This window comes from Dryas octopetala, chromosome 8 (genome assembly GCF_963921425.1).
Source record: "Dryas octopetala chromosome 8, drDryOcto1.1, whole genome shotgun sequence".
NCBI classification, from domain to species: Eukaryota; Viridiplantae; Streptophyta; class Magnoliopsida; order Rosales; family Rosaceae; genus Dryas; species Dryas octopetala.
The window spans coordinates 13,706,189-13,725,249 of record NC_141373.1 but is presented as its reverse complement, the minus strand read 5'-3'; the positions used below and the strand labels follow the sequence as shown (position 1 = coordinate 13,725,249).

General features: G+C 36.0%; 1 long non-coding RNA gene and 1 pseudogene across 1 annotated transcript; one reads left to right on the top strand and one right to left on the bottom strand.

The window, feature by feature from the left end:
- The first annotated feature begins 3,903 nt into the window (after positions 1-3,903).
- Positions 3,904-5,992, top strand: LOC147277419 (uncharacterized). Its single transcript, XR_015124090.1, has 3 exons — positions 3,904-4,295; positions 4,889-4,946; positions 5,854-5,992. It is a non-coding gene; the product is annotated as an uncharacterized LOC147277419 (long non-coding RNA).
- Positions 5,993-9,446: 3,454 nt separating this feature from the next.
- Positions 9,447-12,230, bottom strand: LOC147277418 (uncharacterized; annotated as a pseudogene).
- Between the last annotated feature and the right edge of the window lie 6,831 nt (positions 12,231-19,061).

Here is a 19,061-nt window from a genome sequence, read left to right as displayed (position 1 = left end):
TTGGTAGCTAAAGGCTACTCACTACAGCCAGGAATAGACTATAATGAAACTTTTGTGCCAGTGGCAAGACTTGATACAATAAGAGCACTTATAGCTCTTGCAGCTCAAAAGAGGTGGAAACTCTACCAACTGGATGTAAAATCAGCATTTCTAAATGGAGAGCTCGAAGAAGAAATCTATGTGGAGCAACCACAAGGATTCATCAAGGAAGGAGGAGAAGACAAAGTCCTAAGACTAAAGAAAGCCTTATATGGACTTAAACAAGCACCAAGAGCATGGAACAGCCGCATCGACAAATACTTCATCAATGCTGGATTCAAGAGAAGCAAAAGCGAGCCAACACTCTATACCAAAAATCAAGGTAACTCCATTCTTATTGTCTCTCTATATGTTGATGATCTTATCTATACAGGAGACAATGAAAAATTAATTCAAGAATTTAAAGAAGATATGATGAAGACATTTGAGATGAGTGACTTCGGTAAATTGCACTATTTTCTTGGCATTGAGATAATCCAAGAAGAAAATGGAATCTTCTTATGTCAAAAGAAGTATACTGAAAATCTCTTGAAGAAGTTCAAGATGTCTGAGTGCAAGACCGTGGCTACACCGCTCATCACCAATGAAAAGTTAAGAAATGACGGTGGATCCGGAAAGGCAGAAGCATCAAAGTACAGAAGTCTCATTGGATGCCTACTTTATCTAACAACAACTCGACCAGACATTATGTACGCGACCAGCCTACTTTCAAGGTTTATGCAAACTCCAAGTCAGATACACTATGGAGCAGCAAAAAGAATATTAAGGTACTTGCAAGGAAGTATTGACTATGGCATATGGTATAGACCTTCTACAGATACAAGCCTACTCGGATTCACAGATAGTGACTGGGCTGGAGTGGACGACTTCAAAAGTACATCAGGCTATGCATTCACAATTGGGTCTGGCATATTCTCATGGTCTTCAAGAAAACAAGAGACAGTGGCACAATCATCAGCCGAAGCGGAGTATGTGTCAGCGTCAAGTTCAGCCTACCAAGCTATATGGCTGAGAAGAATATTTGAAGACATGGGACAACAACAAAATGAAGCTACTAAAATAATTTGTGACAACAAGTCTGCTATAGCGATGGCAAAAAATCCAGTGTTTCATGGCAGGACAAAACACATTGCCATCAAACATCACTTTCTACGTGAAGTCTCAGCAAACAAGGAGATAGAACTCAAGTATTGCAAGACGGAGGAGCAAATAGCAGACATCTTCACCAAGGCACTTCCAAGACCAAGATTTGAAATGCTACGAAGCATGCTTGGAGTATCCCAAATGTGCATTAAGGAGGAGTGTTGAAAATTAATGCACATTATTGGAAAATACTACAAAATTCTAGAGACTTCCTCAAAGCCCATACAAATTAAAGCTAGAATATATGATAAACATGTGTCTGACATAGAAAATGCAGTAGGCTTGTAACTAAGAGAGTCTGTGAGAGAGTCTCAAGGGTGAAAAGTAGCAGGAATATGAATTATTTTGAATAAAATTCTAGAAAGGCTGCTGTATCATGAGTATTGGTTGCTTCCAAGGTAGAATTTGGTTATAGAATTTTAATACAGTTACCATATTAGTAGTTAATAACCAATGTGATGGTTGTTTGGTAACTGCAGCTTCATCTCGTTGTTTCAGATGATCAGCTATGACATATTACCACTGTGACCCAAATATTTTTTTTTTGCTATAAATGGCACCTTGTAGTTATATGTATTTTTCAAGTGCTAATGATTGATAATGGCTTTGAGTACTAATATAAAGTAAGATTAGTGGATACTGTCCTAAGTGGAAGCTAAAAAGTGAAAGTAGGCATTAATGCCATCCCAAAAGCTATTTGAATTCTCCTTTATTTCTTCAATTAGTGTATATGATCCATTCTTGTCACATGCAATCATTCATGAAAAATTTACCAAAGTCTGAATATGTTTTGCCCTGGTTGTAGTTAAAGTCTGGAAGTTACTTTTAGTGTGTGTGAATCCTCTGTTCTTAGTTTAAAAAAGTCCAAACTGAACATTAATGAGTGTTAATCTTCACAACTACTTCTATTGATAGCGTTGGTGCAGCAACTCTTCAACCTAATCAGTTTGCTGTCACTATAGTAACAGGTATTATTGGCTCAAATGGTGCCAATTCATTAAATTATGTGGTGAGATATCAGCTTGTAAAATTAGTTGTTGTTTCTTCCCTAAAATTTATTCAGACATTGTTGTTATGAATGAGAAGATTAAGTTAAAGGGTAAATGCAAATATTGGACTTGCAAAACCATCTCCAAGACATTTCCGTGATTGTCATTTTTTTTTCCATGAGTACTACTACTACTAGTATGGTTGTTCAATATCCAATTTCATTTTTGTTTATTGTGACTATCACTATCCAGGGCTGCTTGCTGCTTTTACTTGGTTTCTCAGAATTTGAAGTTCTTTTTCTTGAAGGTGTGCAATTTACATTGACTGTTTTTACTTTTTACCCAGTGGACATGCATTGATGTCTGCCTTAGGCAACTGAAATCCTATCTCAGACTCTCAGTTATGGAAGGGTACCAGTGAAAGCTGAAACAAGCTGTTTTTGTGTACAGCCCTCCTTTATTGGAAAATTTAATTGTACAGAGCAGATTCAATTTCCACCACTCCCATTTTCCCCAAGTTAATAAAGTCGGTTGTCTATGGACTGTATAATGTTTATTGGCATTCATGCTACCTATAGGTAGATCATGCATCGTACATGGTTAGTTTTGACAGATACTCTAGTGGTTTTTCTCAATTCTATTACTGTTACAGCTTGAAGCATCTCAATTGTTTCTTTATTTTTATAGAAGCAAGGCAAAACTAGTGAGGAAGTTGCAAAATCCCCAGATCCAACTCCAAAGGTAAAAATCAAGTTTAGTTATTTAGACCGTCTCATCGAACATTTTTTGTACTATCTTTTTAACAAAGGTGAGATCCATATATAGATAAATATCACATTTATTCGAAAGATATATTATATGTCAAAACAGTGAGTTAAAATGATTCAAATAGTTTTATTCATAGTGATATATGAGTTTTGAATACTCGAGGTCCTCTCGAGTAGGATGGCAAAATTACACAACTTATATGCAGTTTCTCGAGTAGCACTCGAGTACTACTCGAGGTACAACAACCATTTCTCAATGATTCTCAATGATCAGTCTTCATGTGGGTAAAATGATTAAAAGTCTTTTTATAATGATATATGTTGTTGAAGTTAATTAATCAATTCAAAATCTGAACAAACAAGCAAGCTAACCAGGTCAGAAATTTCAAGATTATTGAATTTTGGTTTGTATTAAATTAGAATTGCAATGCAAGCATGTGGGTTATATTTTTCTTTATTGATTCTTTCCTTTTCGAAATGTAAATGCATTGACTGAGATTCACACTTTGGAAAGCATATAATAGTGAATTTTACTTGCTTTCTGTAATGACCCGACCCAAGTTTTTTTCTTTTATATAAAATCAAGTTAAATTTCATTCGGTGGTGACCCAGTTGGAAAGTTTAATTTGAAAGAGACTTATACATTCTAATAAGAAAATGGGTAATCAAACGGGAAATTAAGGAAGATAAAAACTTTTAGAAAATTTCAATAGACGGGGGTAATGAAGTAGTTCATAACGTACTTCCGAAGACGGAATTTAAATTTGGACCACGGTTTGAGAATGTGGGGCGAAACATTTTAGGGGCAATTTTGTCCTTTTACACGAAAATTCTAGAAAATTTTTAGTATTAAAACAGGATTTCTCTAGAAACCCCCATAATTTTACTCAACACACCCCCTATCTATTTCTCTCTCTCTCTCTCTCTCTCTCTCTCTCTCTCTCTCATTACCCCCGTGACCTCACTCTTCTCATCCCTCCGTGTCTCTCTCTGCAAACACCCAGCCAGCCACCACCACAACCATCAACGCCGGCCATTTCCTCATCAACCAAGTCAGCCGCGCGACCCCCTTCGCCGGAGCTGATCGTCCACCCCGAGCCCCTAAGTTCTCTCTCTCTCGGCAACAATTCCCTGCGCACACTCAGCTCCACACAAGTCCAGCCCTTCCAGCCACTTCCAGCCGACGTCGAGTAGTTGGCCACTCTTCCTAGCCGCCGGCGCCACCAGCCCAGTCACCCCCAACCCCGGTTGCAACAAACAGCTCAGAAACGAGCGAAAAGGGCAGTCGACAACTCTTTCAATCCGGCCAGATTTCTACCCCATTTTCCACGAAATTTTGGGGGTTTTTCCTTTCTAGGTAATGGGCTCCCTTTTCCTTTAAATTTCTGTTTAAAAACTTGAGAAATCAGAGTTTGATTTTTGAGCATTTGAGAACATTTCGGGTTTCTTAAGAAATTCGAAGTTGTGGGAGTATTCTTGATGGGTTTGAGATGGTTTTCACTCTAGGAATCTTAAATTTAGGATTAGGATCATAAACTTTGAGAAAATTTCAAGGAAATATAGAGAAATCGAGAAATTCAGTTGGAGGTATTATCCCCAAATTGGTTAATGGAAAAATTGGCAATATGAGGTGCTTCTAAATGCATTGAGGACAATTTTAAATCCTTAGGATCCCTAGTTTCTATTATAAGTGAAATAAGTGAGGGAAAATTTGCAAATTTAAGAAAATGGGAATGGAGAAAAATTTGCTCAACTTGATAGGATTAGATTGGGTTATAGAAGTATATAGAACAATATTTTAGTTGTTTCCAAGTTGTTGGAGGCGTTGTATGATGGGTGAATTAAAACGAGACCAAGAAGTCAAGAGAAGAACACTTAGATTCAATTCCACATTTTAATCTACGTTCTATACCAAGTCTAATTTATGTTTTGTATGCTTGGTTGTTTTAGGTGACGCTCCCGAGACTAGAGGTGATTCATCCGGAGGCCGACACTAGGCTCCAATATTGTGAGTGGATTTTCTTTTGCTTGCAAAGTTTATGGGTTTTGTGGTTTTTATATTACTTTTGAAATTTTGAGTTAAATAATGAAATATTGATTTGAGTGAAGTCTGTTTTGCATTAATAAATATTTTAAATGGATTGAATTATATGCCATGTTGATCTAAGGGTTATTAAATAATTAAACAAATTATTTAATAGACCGTCTAAGTACCCACCGATTATTAAGTAGGTCTTTGGGACCCATCACGGCACACACATAGGCTTTGGGCCGTGTGCCGGGATGCCTCGCCCTTTGGGGGTAGTCTACGTGCACGTGCGACACTTTGGCTTATTGTATGACGGCGATTCGACGGTACAAGGGCCACCATGTGTCCACTTGTATGACGGCGATTCGACGGTACAAGGGACACCATAAGTCCACTCGCATGACGGCGTTGCGACGGTGCGGGTGGAAGGGCAATCTACGTGCATGTACGACACTTTGGCTTATTGTACGACGGCGATTCGACGGTACAAGGGCCACCCTGTGTCCACTTGTATGACGGCGTTGCGACGGTACAAGGGACACCGTAAATTCACTCGCATGACGGCGTTACGACGGTGCGGGTGGAAGGTTAAGTAGACGCTTCACTTGGTGCGACGGTCTTGTACGGTACCAATGTGGAGCCCGTCAAATGGGTACTTATATGGCCCACGATAATCCTAAAAACTTTATTAAATAAAAATATTTTAGTCATTCTGTTTATCAGTTCAAAGCATATTTTAAATGGGGGAAATCTATTGTGTTTGTGCAATTGAGATTATTAATAAAATGTTTTACCTTATTAACTTTGTTATCATTTGATTTGTTCACCCACTCACTGAGTCCTTCTCACCGTAAGTCATTTTCTTTGTGTTTTAATGGTTCCCCAGGTGGAAGCGGCATCCAGTCAAAATTTTCTCGTCGAGGCGGGCTTTCTCTTCGTATTGTATAGTGTAGGATTTCCTGTAAACCTTATCTTGTAGTTTGGCTCTAATATTTGGTTGTAACCTTATAAAATTGTAAATTTTATGTTGGGTCGGAGACCCAAATTGGTTGTGGTATGGAAGTTGGAAACTTAGAAGTGTGTTTTAACAGGTTATAAAATTTTGGGTTAGTCCTTTTTTAGGGGAGGTGCTGCCGAATTTTCGGTAGGATTTTCCCTTTTTTTTGGATCCCGCAGGACCTCTTTGGGTTTCAGGGTGGAAATCCGGGGGCGATCTTGTCACTTTCTGCAGTCTCCTTTTCAAATGGAATTATAATAGAAAAACAAAGACATCTTTTTCTACGTTCTATTGCCCATTTTCCAAAGCATAGTGTGGAAAACTGTATCAACTAATATGTTCACCTTCGAAACTGACATTTGAGTATTTTTATTAGTTTTATTTTAGTCTCCAGAACATAGTACCCAAGTCCCTCCTAATGTGAACCTGTCTAGTGGAAACCTTATTAAGGCAAAGTGCACACTGTTAAATTGGGATGGAACAGGCCAAGAAATGGCAAGAGCAGAGATTGAATCTACAGATCTAACAACACTTATATATCATGTTGTCCTTGGACCAGATTGCTATAAAGTTTGGGTGCAAGACATTTTCTTCAAGTGCTATGTTCAAGAGTTCACGTGAATTTTTCATACTTGATGATGCTTTGGGAAGCACTGTTGCTTGGCCACACAACAAATGATTGTTAATTGGTTGGATCAGTGGCTCTCTCATCACCGCAATTAATCCTTCTTGGAACAATACGTGGCTCTTAATACTTCCAGTCGTAATACTTGGATGTCTCGAGGACAAGTTTGCTTCCACTTCTCAAAATTGCATCAGTCAAGTGGTGAATTACTTCGTACAACTAGAGGTGACATATCAATTTCTGAATTTTTAAATCTTATTAATGGCATTGCAAATTCTCTCTCCCAGGTTCCCCAGTTTCAAATGATAATTAAGTTTTTCAATGTTATTTTGAGTACGTGGTGTTGGTCCCCTTTATGAGAATACAGATAGCTCTGCCCATGCACGTGACACTCCAATCACATATGATGCCCTTGAAGCCCTTTTGCTTATCACCGAAAGACCTTTTCAGAATCAAGGTTTTCTTAATCCTGAACATCCATGCCGCCGAATGTGGAGGTGGATTTCGCGTTGGTTTCAGCAATGGAGCAAGGGGTGGCCCCGGCGTCGTGGCCGCAATGTTCATAGTCGAGGCAGCGACGGTTTTCCTGGCGAATAATTACGACCAGTGACCAGTAGGCAGTGTGAAGACTTTTTTGCAACCAAATACCCTAGTGACCAACTAGCGTGTAATCAACATACATATATACCTACTACTCTAGTATGTGTTGCTTGAACTACAAGCTACTAGCTCCATCATAGTAAGTTTATTTTTCTTAGTTATTCTGATTCTTTTCATTTTCTCAAATATTAATTATAAGATTTCCCTTTCAAATTTTGAATTTCTGATATAAGCCCCCCCAAAAACCCTATATTTCGAGTCACAAACCCTCCATTATATACATAACAATTAATTTTAGTTCAAATATTTATTTTTGAAGTCATAAACCTAAAAAAAAAAAAAAAAAAAAGGTTCATTGACTTTAAGTACCAAATTATAATATTTTTTCATTTCAACTACTAAAACATTTATGTCATTTCACTTTAGGTTCTAAATTTCAGTTTAGGTACCAACTTTAAAAAACATGGTTATATCGAACTGTGACTGTCTAACAATCATAACTTTTTTATTGATTTGTTGTTTTTTCAATATTTGCAAGGCTTAAATTTTAATGTTTAGTCTTTGGGTTATAAGACTTCATCCCCCAAATCTAAATCTAAATTATGAAACCCTTAAAAATTTTGATTTTTTATAAATTTTAAATAGTCACAACTGTGACTGTTCGACAATTATAACTGTAACTGTTCGACAGTCACAATTGTATAACAAACTGATTTGTGACCTAATCCAAAATGTTTTACTCTAGGTTAGTACCTAAACTAAAAAAAATTAGTGTCTTACTGCTTTACTAAAAAACTATTGATATTTGGTATTTAATCCTAATAAAAAAAATTTCTAAAAAAAAATATCCCTTCTTAATTAGTTTATACATTTATTTTCATTTTTGTACATGGTAATTTGCTTGGTAAAATTACGTATGGTGGCAACATACTACAACATCATCAATGTATAGCTAGAAAACTACAACCAGGGGCGAATCTATGTTATGGGCTGCCTAGGCTGCAGCCCAGGTGCTTTTTTGGGTTTTTTTAAGCTTAGTTGTATACATTTGAAGCCTAGCCCAGTCCATTTCCATCCAAATCTCATTGGCCCTTTTATTTATTGGTTTTGCTGAACATTAAGTTAATTAACTCATCATTCCATGACAGTAATCATGTGCTGAACATTAAGTTATTAACCCACCAAAGAATAAAAAATTATTTTAATTAAATTGTTTCCTTTTCCCCTGATCCCCAAAACTTCTTACCTATGCAAATGAGAGCAACACATAGATCTCTCTCATCTCCTAGCCCCCACCACACACAGTTCTAGCTCTAAGTCTCTAATAAGGTATTATATTAGTTTTAATTTGGGTTTATATCTCCATGGTCTTTGTTTTTTATTTTTTTCTCAACTGTTTATTAAATTAGTAGAAATAGGGTTGGCAAAAGACTACGACTTGATTGATAGATTGATTCGTCTGGTGTTGACTCTTTATGTTGCTACATCACCGAAAGAATGAGCATTTTCATTTATGAGGTTTATTAAAAAATCGACTTCGAAACAAGATAGACGATAAATTTCTGGCTGAATGTATGATCATCCCCATTGAACGAGAATTTTCTAATTAATAGTATCGATAATGAATTGATAATTAATAATTTTTACTTAGTGAAGAAACGTTGGGCGCAACTTAGATAGTGTTATATAGTATTTGCCATTACGTCCCCCCTAATTAACTAGGTGCAACTTTTTTTTTTTTTAAGACAAAAATAGTTCGTAAGCTAAGTTTAGCCCACTCCACTTTGAAATCCTAGATTCGCCCCTGACTACAACATCATCACTATATCTAGCCTATCTAAATTACAAGTTCAATTTATCGGATGTTAATTTTTTTATTAAATAGTATATTCGATTTTGAACATCATATATATAACAATATATATGTTTGATTTAGGAATAAGACTGAATACGTATGTTGACCTTATTACAGTATATCCCATGGTACATATATATATCAGTGTTTTCAGACGCAAAAGCGTCACGCGAGGCGTTTGCAATCTCGCAAGGCGAGGCGTAAGCCTTGACGCGTATAGCGTAAGCCTTTTGGGCATAAAAACAATTATATAGCTAAAAAATAGCATTAATTGTCATTCATAAATAAAAATCATCCATATTACATATCAAATTCAATAATATTGTCCAAAAAAAATAGAAATCCAAACTAGCATATTGATCTAACAAGATCATTCACAAAAACATAGTAAAAACAACCACTTCATTCATCCCACTCATTATCATCAATATCATTCAAACTAATATCACTATCATCCTTGTCCACGGAATCGATGTGGGAAGGAGGAAATGCACTATCAAATTGAAGAGGAGCTTTTAGTTCTACTTCATTATCTTCATTCACAAGCATTGATTTTCGACCCTTGAGAAGGGCCTTGACTTTTCCACGACCTTTACCTACACATTTAATTGGAATTTCAAATTAACAAATAATAATAATGGTTAAAACCTAAAAAGTACACATCAAATGTTGCCTTCACTCCATAGTTCACTTTTAAATTTAATACTTACATAAGCTTTCACAACTTCTTCGTTTCCTTGAAGTTGAAGATGAACTAGCATGAGTAATATATCGGCACATGATGAATAGGCTCACTAGGAGTAGGCTCAGGAACAGGAGTAGGCTCAGGAATAGAAGTAGGAATGGACTCTCGAGGTGTAGGAATGAATTCATGGGGAGTAGGAATGGACTCTCGGTCTAATATACTTTCATAGGTCACAATTGTCACATTTCTTATGGCATCGGTTTCAAAATGTTCTTGTGAACTAAGCCAAGTAAGATCGGTTGGAAGAGTGGGTTCTTCTCCCTCAGCAATCCACTCATCATCAGAAGCAATGTCATCAACTAGTATCGGGTCCATCTTCGCTCTCCTTCTAATACTTCTCTCTCTTAGAGAAGTAGTATACTTCACATAGACTAATGCATTAAGCCTTTGATGTTCAAGTCTATTCCTTTTTTTTGTATGAATCTAGAATAAACATAAGAATATAAATATTAGAAGCACATTAATCTTTTGACACATTCACTTTTTCACACCACGAAAAACAAAGAAATTTACCGACTCAAAAGTGCTCCAATTCCTCTCACACCCAGATGCACTACAAAGTAAGGCCAAGTACTCGCATCGCAAATGACATCAACTCGGGTGTCCCTTTCCCAAAACGCAGCCACCAATTTGCTATTAATAAAATCATGTCATTCAATTTGATATTTATTTAATGTCACTCAATAAAATAAAATATGATACTATATGTTAAATGCAATACCTGGAGATCTCAATTTCCTAGATTTGATGGCAATTTGACTTCCAAGTTCCCCATGTGCAGCATCATACAAATCCAATTGGATATCGGCTTTAATAAGTTCATCACCATCCAACATCCTATCCATGCAAGGATACAAACCATTCTTCACTTCTTCAACATTTGAGAATTTGTTTGAATAGCGCAATTGAGGGTTCAAATAATAACCAGCTACATGTAAAGGTTGATGAAGTTGTGGAGCCCATCTATTATCTATTTTCTTCCACACTGGTTTGTACCTTTTTTCCACTTGTCCACAATTGATTGCAATGTTCTCTTTTGCAGCATCTATCAACTCATAGATATATCCCATGGCCGGTCTCTCCTCTGAGTCAACTTCTATCAAAACAGATACAAGTGGAACAACACTCTTGATACAAAATGCTAGATGAGGCCAAAAGTTGGGATTATAGAGTATAGTTGAACGAGCCACAATACCTTCATGATTTTTTGCAAATGGACCTTCACACCATTCTTTGGAATTAAACATAGTCATATATAAGAGGTTGCTTTTGCTTATACATACTTTGAAGAGTAAGATAAGAAGTAGCAAACCTTGTTATTTTCGGACGAACAATCTCTTTATTGTTGGTGTAAGTTCTCATCAGGGCAAGAACCCAACAATGTCCATAAATAAATTTGACCACTTGCTTGGCACGTTTGATTGTGTTATCAAAAACTTTCAATTGGCTAATATCTTCTAGCATCAAGTCAATGCAATGTGCCGCACATGGAGTCCACCACAATTTCTTTCTCTTTTCCATTAGCCTCTTTCCTGCATTCTTGTAAACCGAAGCATTGTCCGTGATTACTTGAATCACATTCTCCTCCTCAACTTCTTCAACAATATCATCCAAATACTTGAACATTAATTCCCCATTTTTTATTGTATCGGATGCATCTATTGATCTCAAAAACCAAGTCTCACTTGGGCTATTAACTAAAAAGTTAATTAGAACCCTACCTTTTCCATCAGTCCAACCATCAGACATAATGGAACATCCATATTGCTCCCAAGCTTTTTTATGCTCATAAATCAACATAGTAATATCTACAACCTCTTCCTTAAGAACCCATGTCCTCAATTCATGCATGCTAGGAGGCTTGAACTCAGGCCCATAAGCAGCAATCCCTTCAACCATAGGCAGCCAATAAGGATCATTCACAACATTAAAGGCAAGTGCTCTTGAGAAAATAAAGCGCTCAATCTTTCGACACACTTCCCTTCTTTCTTCTTTTTTATATGCCGAATTTAAAGTGGTTTGCCGTGCTTCCGTAACAACAAACCAATCCACGGGTCATTTGACCCTTTGTTCAGCACTAGATTGAACCATACGAATCCCAGAAGTAGGACTACTCCCACTTCCTGAAATTCCATAATTCTCCGAATGAAGAGAATCCAAATCTATACTCCCCCCTCCCCTCCATGACCCTTTCCAATCTCACGAAGCAATTCAGTTTGCCTTGCTTTTGCATCCTTAAATTTTTTCAAAGCTCCAAAGCACTTTAACCTTACAAAATTTGGGATTTTGCTGCAAGGTCTCATTCCATTGTGAGTGTGAGCTAAGTGCTCTTTCAGCCTAGAAATACCCCCACTGCATTGTTGATCACAATACTTGCACCTTATATATTTTTCTCCACCAACCTCTTTTGCATACTTCCAAGCAAAATCCTTTCGACTCATGATTTTTTATCAAAAAATATCTGTCCAAAACACATAACATATTCACAATACTCACAAGTCACAACAATGCACAATACACACAATATTCACAGAATCACAAATATAATACCAGCAAAAATTCTCAATATTCATGATTCACAACAATTCACAATACTCAGTATTCACTATTCACAATACTCTGCCCAAAACACATCACATATTCATTATTCATTGCACTTCACAATTCTGTGAATTTCACAATATTCAGTTATTCACATAATCACAAATTCAATTCAGTTATACAGATGAGAAGAAATCAAGAAAGTTAGAAACAAACATACAGGATAGCTGTGCCACAGAGATGAATGGGCTTCTCCCTCTACTGCCGAGAATGAGAGATCGAGACTCCTAGCTGCGCACAGAGATGAATGGGCTCCTGCCTCTACTGCCGAGAATGAGAGATCAAGATTCGAGACTCCTAGTTGCACACAGAGAAGAATGGGCTCCTGCCTCTGTTGTCGAGAATGAGAGATCGAGACCCCTAGTTGCACACAGAGAGATTGAGACTTGAGAGAGGAAAGGGCTCCTAGCTGGCTAGCTGCGCAGATCAGAGATTGAGACTTGAGAGTTGAGACTTGATGAGAGATCGATTACAGAACAGAGATGACTAGATCGATTCAAGTCTGAGACCACCCAGCTGCCGTGTCGTCGTGATGAGAGAACCCTCACAGAGATAAGTTTGGAGAAGTTGAGAGAAGTGAGAACGACTGAAAGGGAAGGACTGATGGTCTGAAGGAGTTTATTAAACTCTCAGCCCAAAACGAGGTTGTTTTGGGACTGAGAGTTTTTGAAAAAGACAAATCACGCTGAGCGTCGCCATTCACGCCTTCAACACCTTGCCGTTGCAAGGCATACGCTATATGCGCCTTACCGTCGCCTTTCAGTCATTTTACACAGTCTGGCGACGTCGTGCGCAATCAGCCGCCGCCTCACCCTGACTCGGTCCTTGAGGCACGCCTGAAGCGCGCTTTTGAAAACACTAATATATATATATATAGCAATTGATGACATGAGCCACACAAGGCCATCACTATTATATAGCTTGTGACAGATAATGGTACGACTTATACTATTTTGTGCCATAGATATATATGTATATATATATATATGTATGTATGTATACTAGTTTGATAATAATAAATAATAAAAAAAAGATATGTATACGAATTGGTGGCTCGATAGCTAAAGCATCCTCTATAAAGTTGGCTTATCAAAGAACATGCTCAAATTGAATGCTTTCAAAAGAGTTAGTGAGGTGGAGAATATTCCAAATGACAGTACAATCCTCCATGCATGGGATGAAACATTTTCCTAAGATTCAATATATCAATGAGTAGTTTGGTGTCGCCCTCCACACAAACTATGGAGTACCCATCATTTAAGGCATGAATAAGGCCATCCTTCAAAGCTTGACCCTCAACCATTTAGCCAATCGAAAACCCTATATTTCTTGAACCTATTATAAGAGAAGAGACAGAGTGAGCACAAATGAGAGAGCCAAAAAAAAACCCACACCCATTTATTATCGAACCATCAAAATTTAACATGGGGAAGGGAACTTCCATTTAATAATTGGAGATTTGCAAAGCCAAGACTTGTGCTTTCGGGGGTTAGCCTGCCAAAAACTTGAACCCAAATGACCTGCGACATGAGAAACTTTGTAAGGATGAGATCGAATTTGATGGCTATTGAGCTTATTGTAGAAAAAACCATTTGGGTTATGACCTACTAATTGGGTTAAATATTTAGGAGTAAATTACATTTAATTAATACTTCAACTATACTTCAACTATACTTCGTCTTCAACTTAGTACTTCAACTTTAAAAAGTTGTATTATCATACCTCACTTTCCGTTTTGTGTCAATTTCATAGCTTCGTTACATCTCCCGTTAAAAATGCCGTAATCTATTGACGTGGTATACGCGGACCCCACCTACAAGCATTGATGTGGCTTATATATAAAAATAGCCACATGGTATTTTAAAAGATTTTTTAAAATTTTTAATTAATTTATTTCATTTTTAAAAGTTTATTGGATTTTTTTATTATTTTTCATCCATGTGTTTAATTAGAAGCAACGTCAATGCTTATCGGTGGGGTCCGCATATGCTATGTCACTGCCACGTCAATAGATACTGGCATTTCAAACGAAGATCGATGTAACGTAGGTATATATGAAATTGACACGAAATGAAAGTTGATGTATGACAATGCAATTTTTTAGAATTGAGGTATCAAGTTGAAAAATGAAGGGTGGCGCTATTCGTACCCAACTAATTCATTAATAGCCCGAACAATTTAATAAACATATAATTCTTCATTAATAGCCCTAAGGTAAATTGACTAATAAAAACATACTAGTTATTACCAAAAAAAAAAAAAAATTCACCCAACATCATTTGATTTCTATACCCAACCATGCAGAACCAATTTTTATTAATTAAAAATTAAAAATATTATTTAAAAAAAAGCTCATCGTCACCACAACCCAGCCCCCTGCCGCCATCCCGACCGGCAGCCCTCTGAGTATTCTTTCTTCTTCTAAATTTGTGTTTTTCTAATTTAAATTTCCATTGTAGTTTTACTGAGATTGATTCTCTGAGTTCTAACTGTAACATATGTGGCAGCAAGTCGGCAACATAATTTCTTAGTTCTTGTATAACTCTAATTTAACTTGTTTAGGCACACCCCATATGATTTTACTTAGTGCCCTGCATTTGCTATTGTTTTGGATGCTGCTTGTTCATGAAGGTAACTCTATTAGTTTATGCGAGGTACCTTGATACCATTCATGCTTGTTCATGAAAGTGGAAGTTCTCTCTCTCTCTCTCTCTCTCTCTCTCTCTCTCTTCTCTCTCATTGCCCTCCTATCTCTCCTCTCTCTCCTCCGCCCTCCCCACCCACACCATCGTCAACGCCATCGAAATCCTCTCTGATTCCGGCTACGCCTCCATGCCTCCCACACCCTCCTCTCACCAACCTCTCCCTCATTCATCGTGTTCATTCCCGTCGATGTCGCCTTCACTCACTCCGGCCAGCCACCGCTAGCTTCACCTCCTCCACTAGGCCAAAATATCATGTTGTTTGTCGACTCAGTAGCTTCCTCCTTTGCTGGAACAACAAGTGATGTTCCCATCCCTGTGCAACACAAAAACAATACATGATTTCCTAAGCTTTTAATCATAGTCCAATCTTTTTTTAATGAATCAAACTGGTAAATCTGCCAATTGTTTTGTTCAACATTCTGAATTGCAAGTAAGAGCTTCCCATCATACTCAACCAGCCGGCCCTTACATCCACCCAAGGTTTACAATCTCACGGAAGCTGTGAAGTCCACTGTGGTGGTGCTGAACTGGTGATGGTTTTGGGTTTGGGTGTGTTAAGTAATATTGTTGGGTATGATGTTGAGTTTTAGTAAGGGTAGTTTAGGAAAATATGTTAGGTGTACTAATAAATTTTAACATTTTTTAAAATTAAACTGAGTGTAAAGAGTATATTGAGGCTACTAATAAAAAAATTGAGTACAAATAGCAGCACCCAAAAATAAGGTATAATTTGCTCAATATTTAACTTTCATATTTATCAATAATTACATGGATGACGACCGTAAGTCCTTAATTATTGGCCACATTCTCTTTTTGTTTTTGTTTTATGTTGAGTGCAAATTTGCTCACCACCTCTAAAAGTGGTGAGCATCACCATTTTATCTATAAGATGACATGTGTCCTCTAAACTAACTTTAGTTAATAATTTTAAATTAATAAATTCTGATATAATAATGAGGTGAGAAAAAATCACTTTTCTTCCAAAACTTACCTGTCTTTTTCAATTTTCACGCTCTCTCTCCCCTTTATTTTATTTTCCTGATTTTGCTTATTTTGTTTGTTCTTCTCTTTTATTCCTGTATGCACTTTTTTCTTTACACTGCACTCTTTCGTCACATTACCCTATTACACCCTTTTTTTATTTATTCACCATGCACTATCTTTTATCACACATTTGAAAGAAATTTCCAGAACTTTTTATATTCATTATTTCAATTGAAGACCTCTTTTGAGCATGTAACAATTGAAGACCTCATTTTTAATCTAGAACAATCGAAAACCTCATTTTTATACTTGTTATTCCAGAATTTATTTTAAGCTAATTGTTCATTCAAAATTATAACACAATAAATTGTTTTAGTGTGTTTTAAATTCTTAATTTTGAATGAAAAAACTACATGAAGCCCAATATATCATAATTTTAATTACAAAACACATAATACCACCGACTCAAAAATATTGTTGTTGCAATGCAACACAACTATGCTAAAGTTAACATATCGGAAATCATGTGTAAAAGACATTTGCAACTCTTCTCTTCAAACACTGCATCAAATTAAGCCTGAAAAATTTAACTGACGAAATGATCCTTGAGTTGTTGGTTGAGTGCTTGTACTTGCCTATCAAATTTAAGACCACATATTTATTGATCAGTTAATCAAATTAATTAATTTTGGCTAAAAAAAAATCAAATTAATTAATATTTGAAATAAACTAGTAGGGAACAAGGTAGACGACCAAACTTGTTTTTTCTGAAGAAGATGAAAGTTGAAAAGACATAGGGTGTTAAACAAGAAATAAAAGAAAATATTTACTAAAAAAAAAAGGAAAATAAAATAAAGGGGAGAGAGAGCGTGAAAATTGAAAAATGTAAGTAAATTTTGGAAGAAAGAGATTTTATCTCACCTCATTATTATATCAGAATTTATTAATTCAAAATTGTTAACTAGAGTTAATTTAAAAGACACATGTCACCCTATAAATAAAGTGGTGATGCTCACCACTTTTAGAGGTGGTGAGCAAATTTGCACTCTTTTATGTTTTCAAATTGTAATTACATAATTAATTGTTATCAAATTTTAGTGCAACATTCACTTTTTGTAGCCATCGCGAAATGTAAGTACATAATTGTTATCAAATTCTAGTGCCACATTCTTTTTTTGTTTTCTGTTTTCTATCTACCTGACTCACTCTTACATCTTAATTAACTCTTTCAAATCTCTCATCACTTTTTATAAGTCTAATCAAGTTTTTTTTTTTTTTTTTCTAGTTTTTATCTCAATTTTGTCCCGATGTTGGACCCATTAAATCTCAATCAAAATCAGAAAAATTATACTAGATTTAAAGATATGCATCTCCTCTTTACAACCATATAAAGATCACCCAAACCGGACCTCTAACACTCCAGATAATCGGCCCCAAACTAGGGTACCCGAAATTGTCTAATTTTCCAAATATTTTCTCAGAAGTCCGATTGGACAGTTTCAGATACCCCTCTTTGGGGCTGATTATCTAAAGTTGTAGATGTCCGATTTGCGTGATCTTTATATGGTTGTAAAGAGGAGATGCATAGCTTTAAACTCAGTATACGTTTGTTGAATTTGGTGAAGGTTTGATGGGTCTAACGTCGGGCCAAAGTTGAGATAAAAACTGAAAAAAATTAAAAAAAAAAACAGAATTCTTAATTGACACAAAATGAAAGTTTAAATTCTCGATCAATTGACACAAAGTGAAATTATAAAACGTCAACTATGTATAATGGTAGTTTAGGAAGTCTCTAATTACAATTTTTTAATAAGACTTACTCATTAAATCTTAATGTTGGAATTTGTTAAGTTGGCAACTAGTCAAAGGGTTACAAATTCAATAAAAAAATATAACCTATATTTTTATTAGAAAAAAATTTATGTGATGGGGTTCCATCTAATTGACTATAATTTTTAAAGAAGCTTAATTTCAACTGACTTCAGAAACATATTACTATGACCAGATCGAAATGAAATATATTAAGAATGCATATTGCAAAGTGATCAGGTTTAGACACCAACTATATAAGCTCAAGAGGATGCCTGCACAACAAAGTTGCTGATCAGCGGGAAAAAATTTCCTCGCTAAAGGTAAGCTTATCCTCGCTAAAGACTTTTAGTGAGGAGTTTTCATTTGTCATTGACTTGTCGCCGAATCGCCGTCGAGGAAAGTCTATAGCAACGAAAATCTGAATTCCTCGCTGTACTATTCCAACGACGCTAAAATAATTTCCTCGCTGAATCCTTTTTGCGAGAATATAATTCCTCGCAAAAAAGGAGTTAATTTGACGTAAAAGACATTAAAAACGTCTGCAAATAATTTTAGTGGCGACATTTTTTTCCTCGCTAAAGCTAAAATCCTCGCTAAAGTTTAATAATTAATTAATATAGTAATTTTTAAAATATAAAAATTTATTTCTTTTCAACGACACAATGCGATTTCCTCGCTGTAAGTGATTTGTAATGAAGAATTGTATCCTCCCAATAGGTTATTTAGGGTGAGGAAGTCCCATATTTTGCTCGCAATATGTTTTCTTTGGCAAGAAATACTTTCCTAGCTATGGGTCCTCTACAGCGAGGAATATATTTTTAAACACCAAAAGTTTGATATTTTATAGATCATTTTATAGTTTTTTTTTTTATATTTATTGATAACCAAATAAGACACAAATTAAAACAAGATATAACATATATCAATTCTAGTTCAAATTGGTTTCACAATGCCATTAAATTAACATTCACTAAGTCTCCTAAAAGTCATAATTAAGTACAAAAACAAAAGAAATTAAGTACTCCTCAAACTTGTCTCTCCTCTCTTTAGACTTTTTGGTCTTCTCCTCCAAGACTTTGATTACTTCACTTTGGGTGAGACTGTGAGAGTCAAGTTGTTGCTGAGTCTCAACAATTTGTTGTTTAAGACACTACATACAAGCAAAAGACA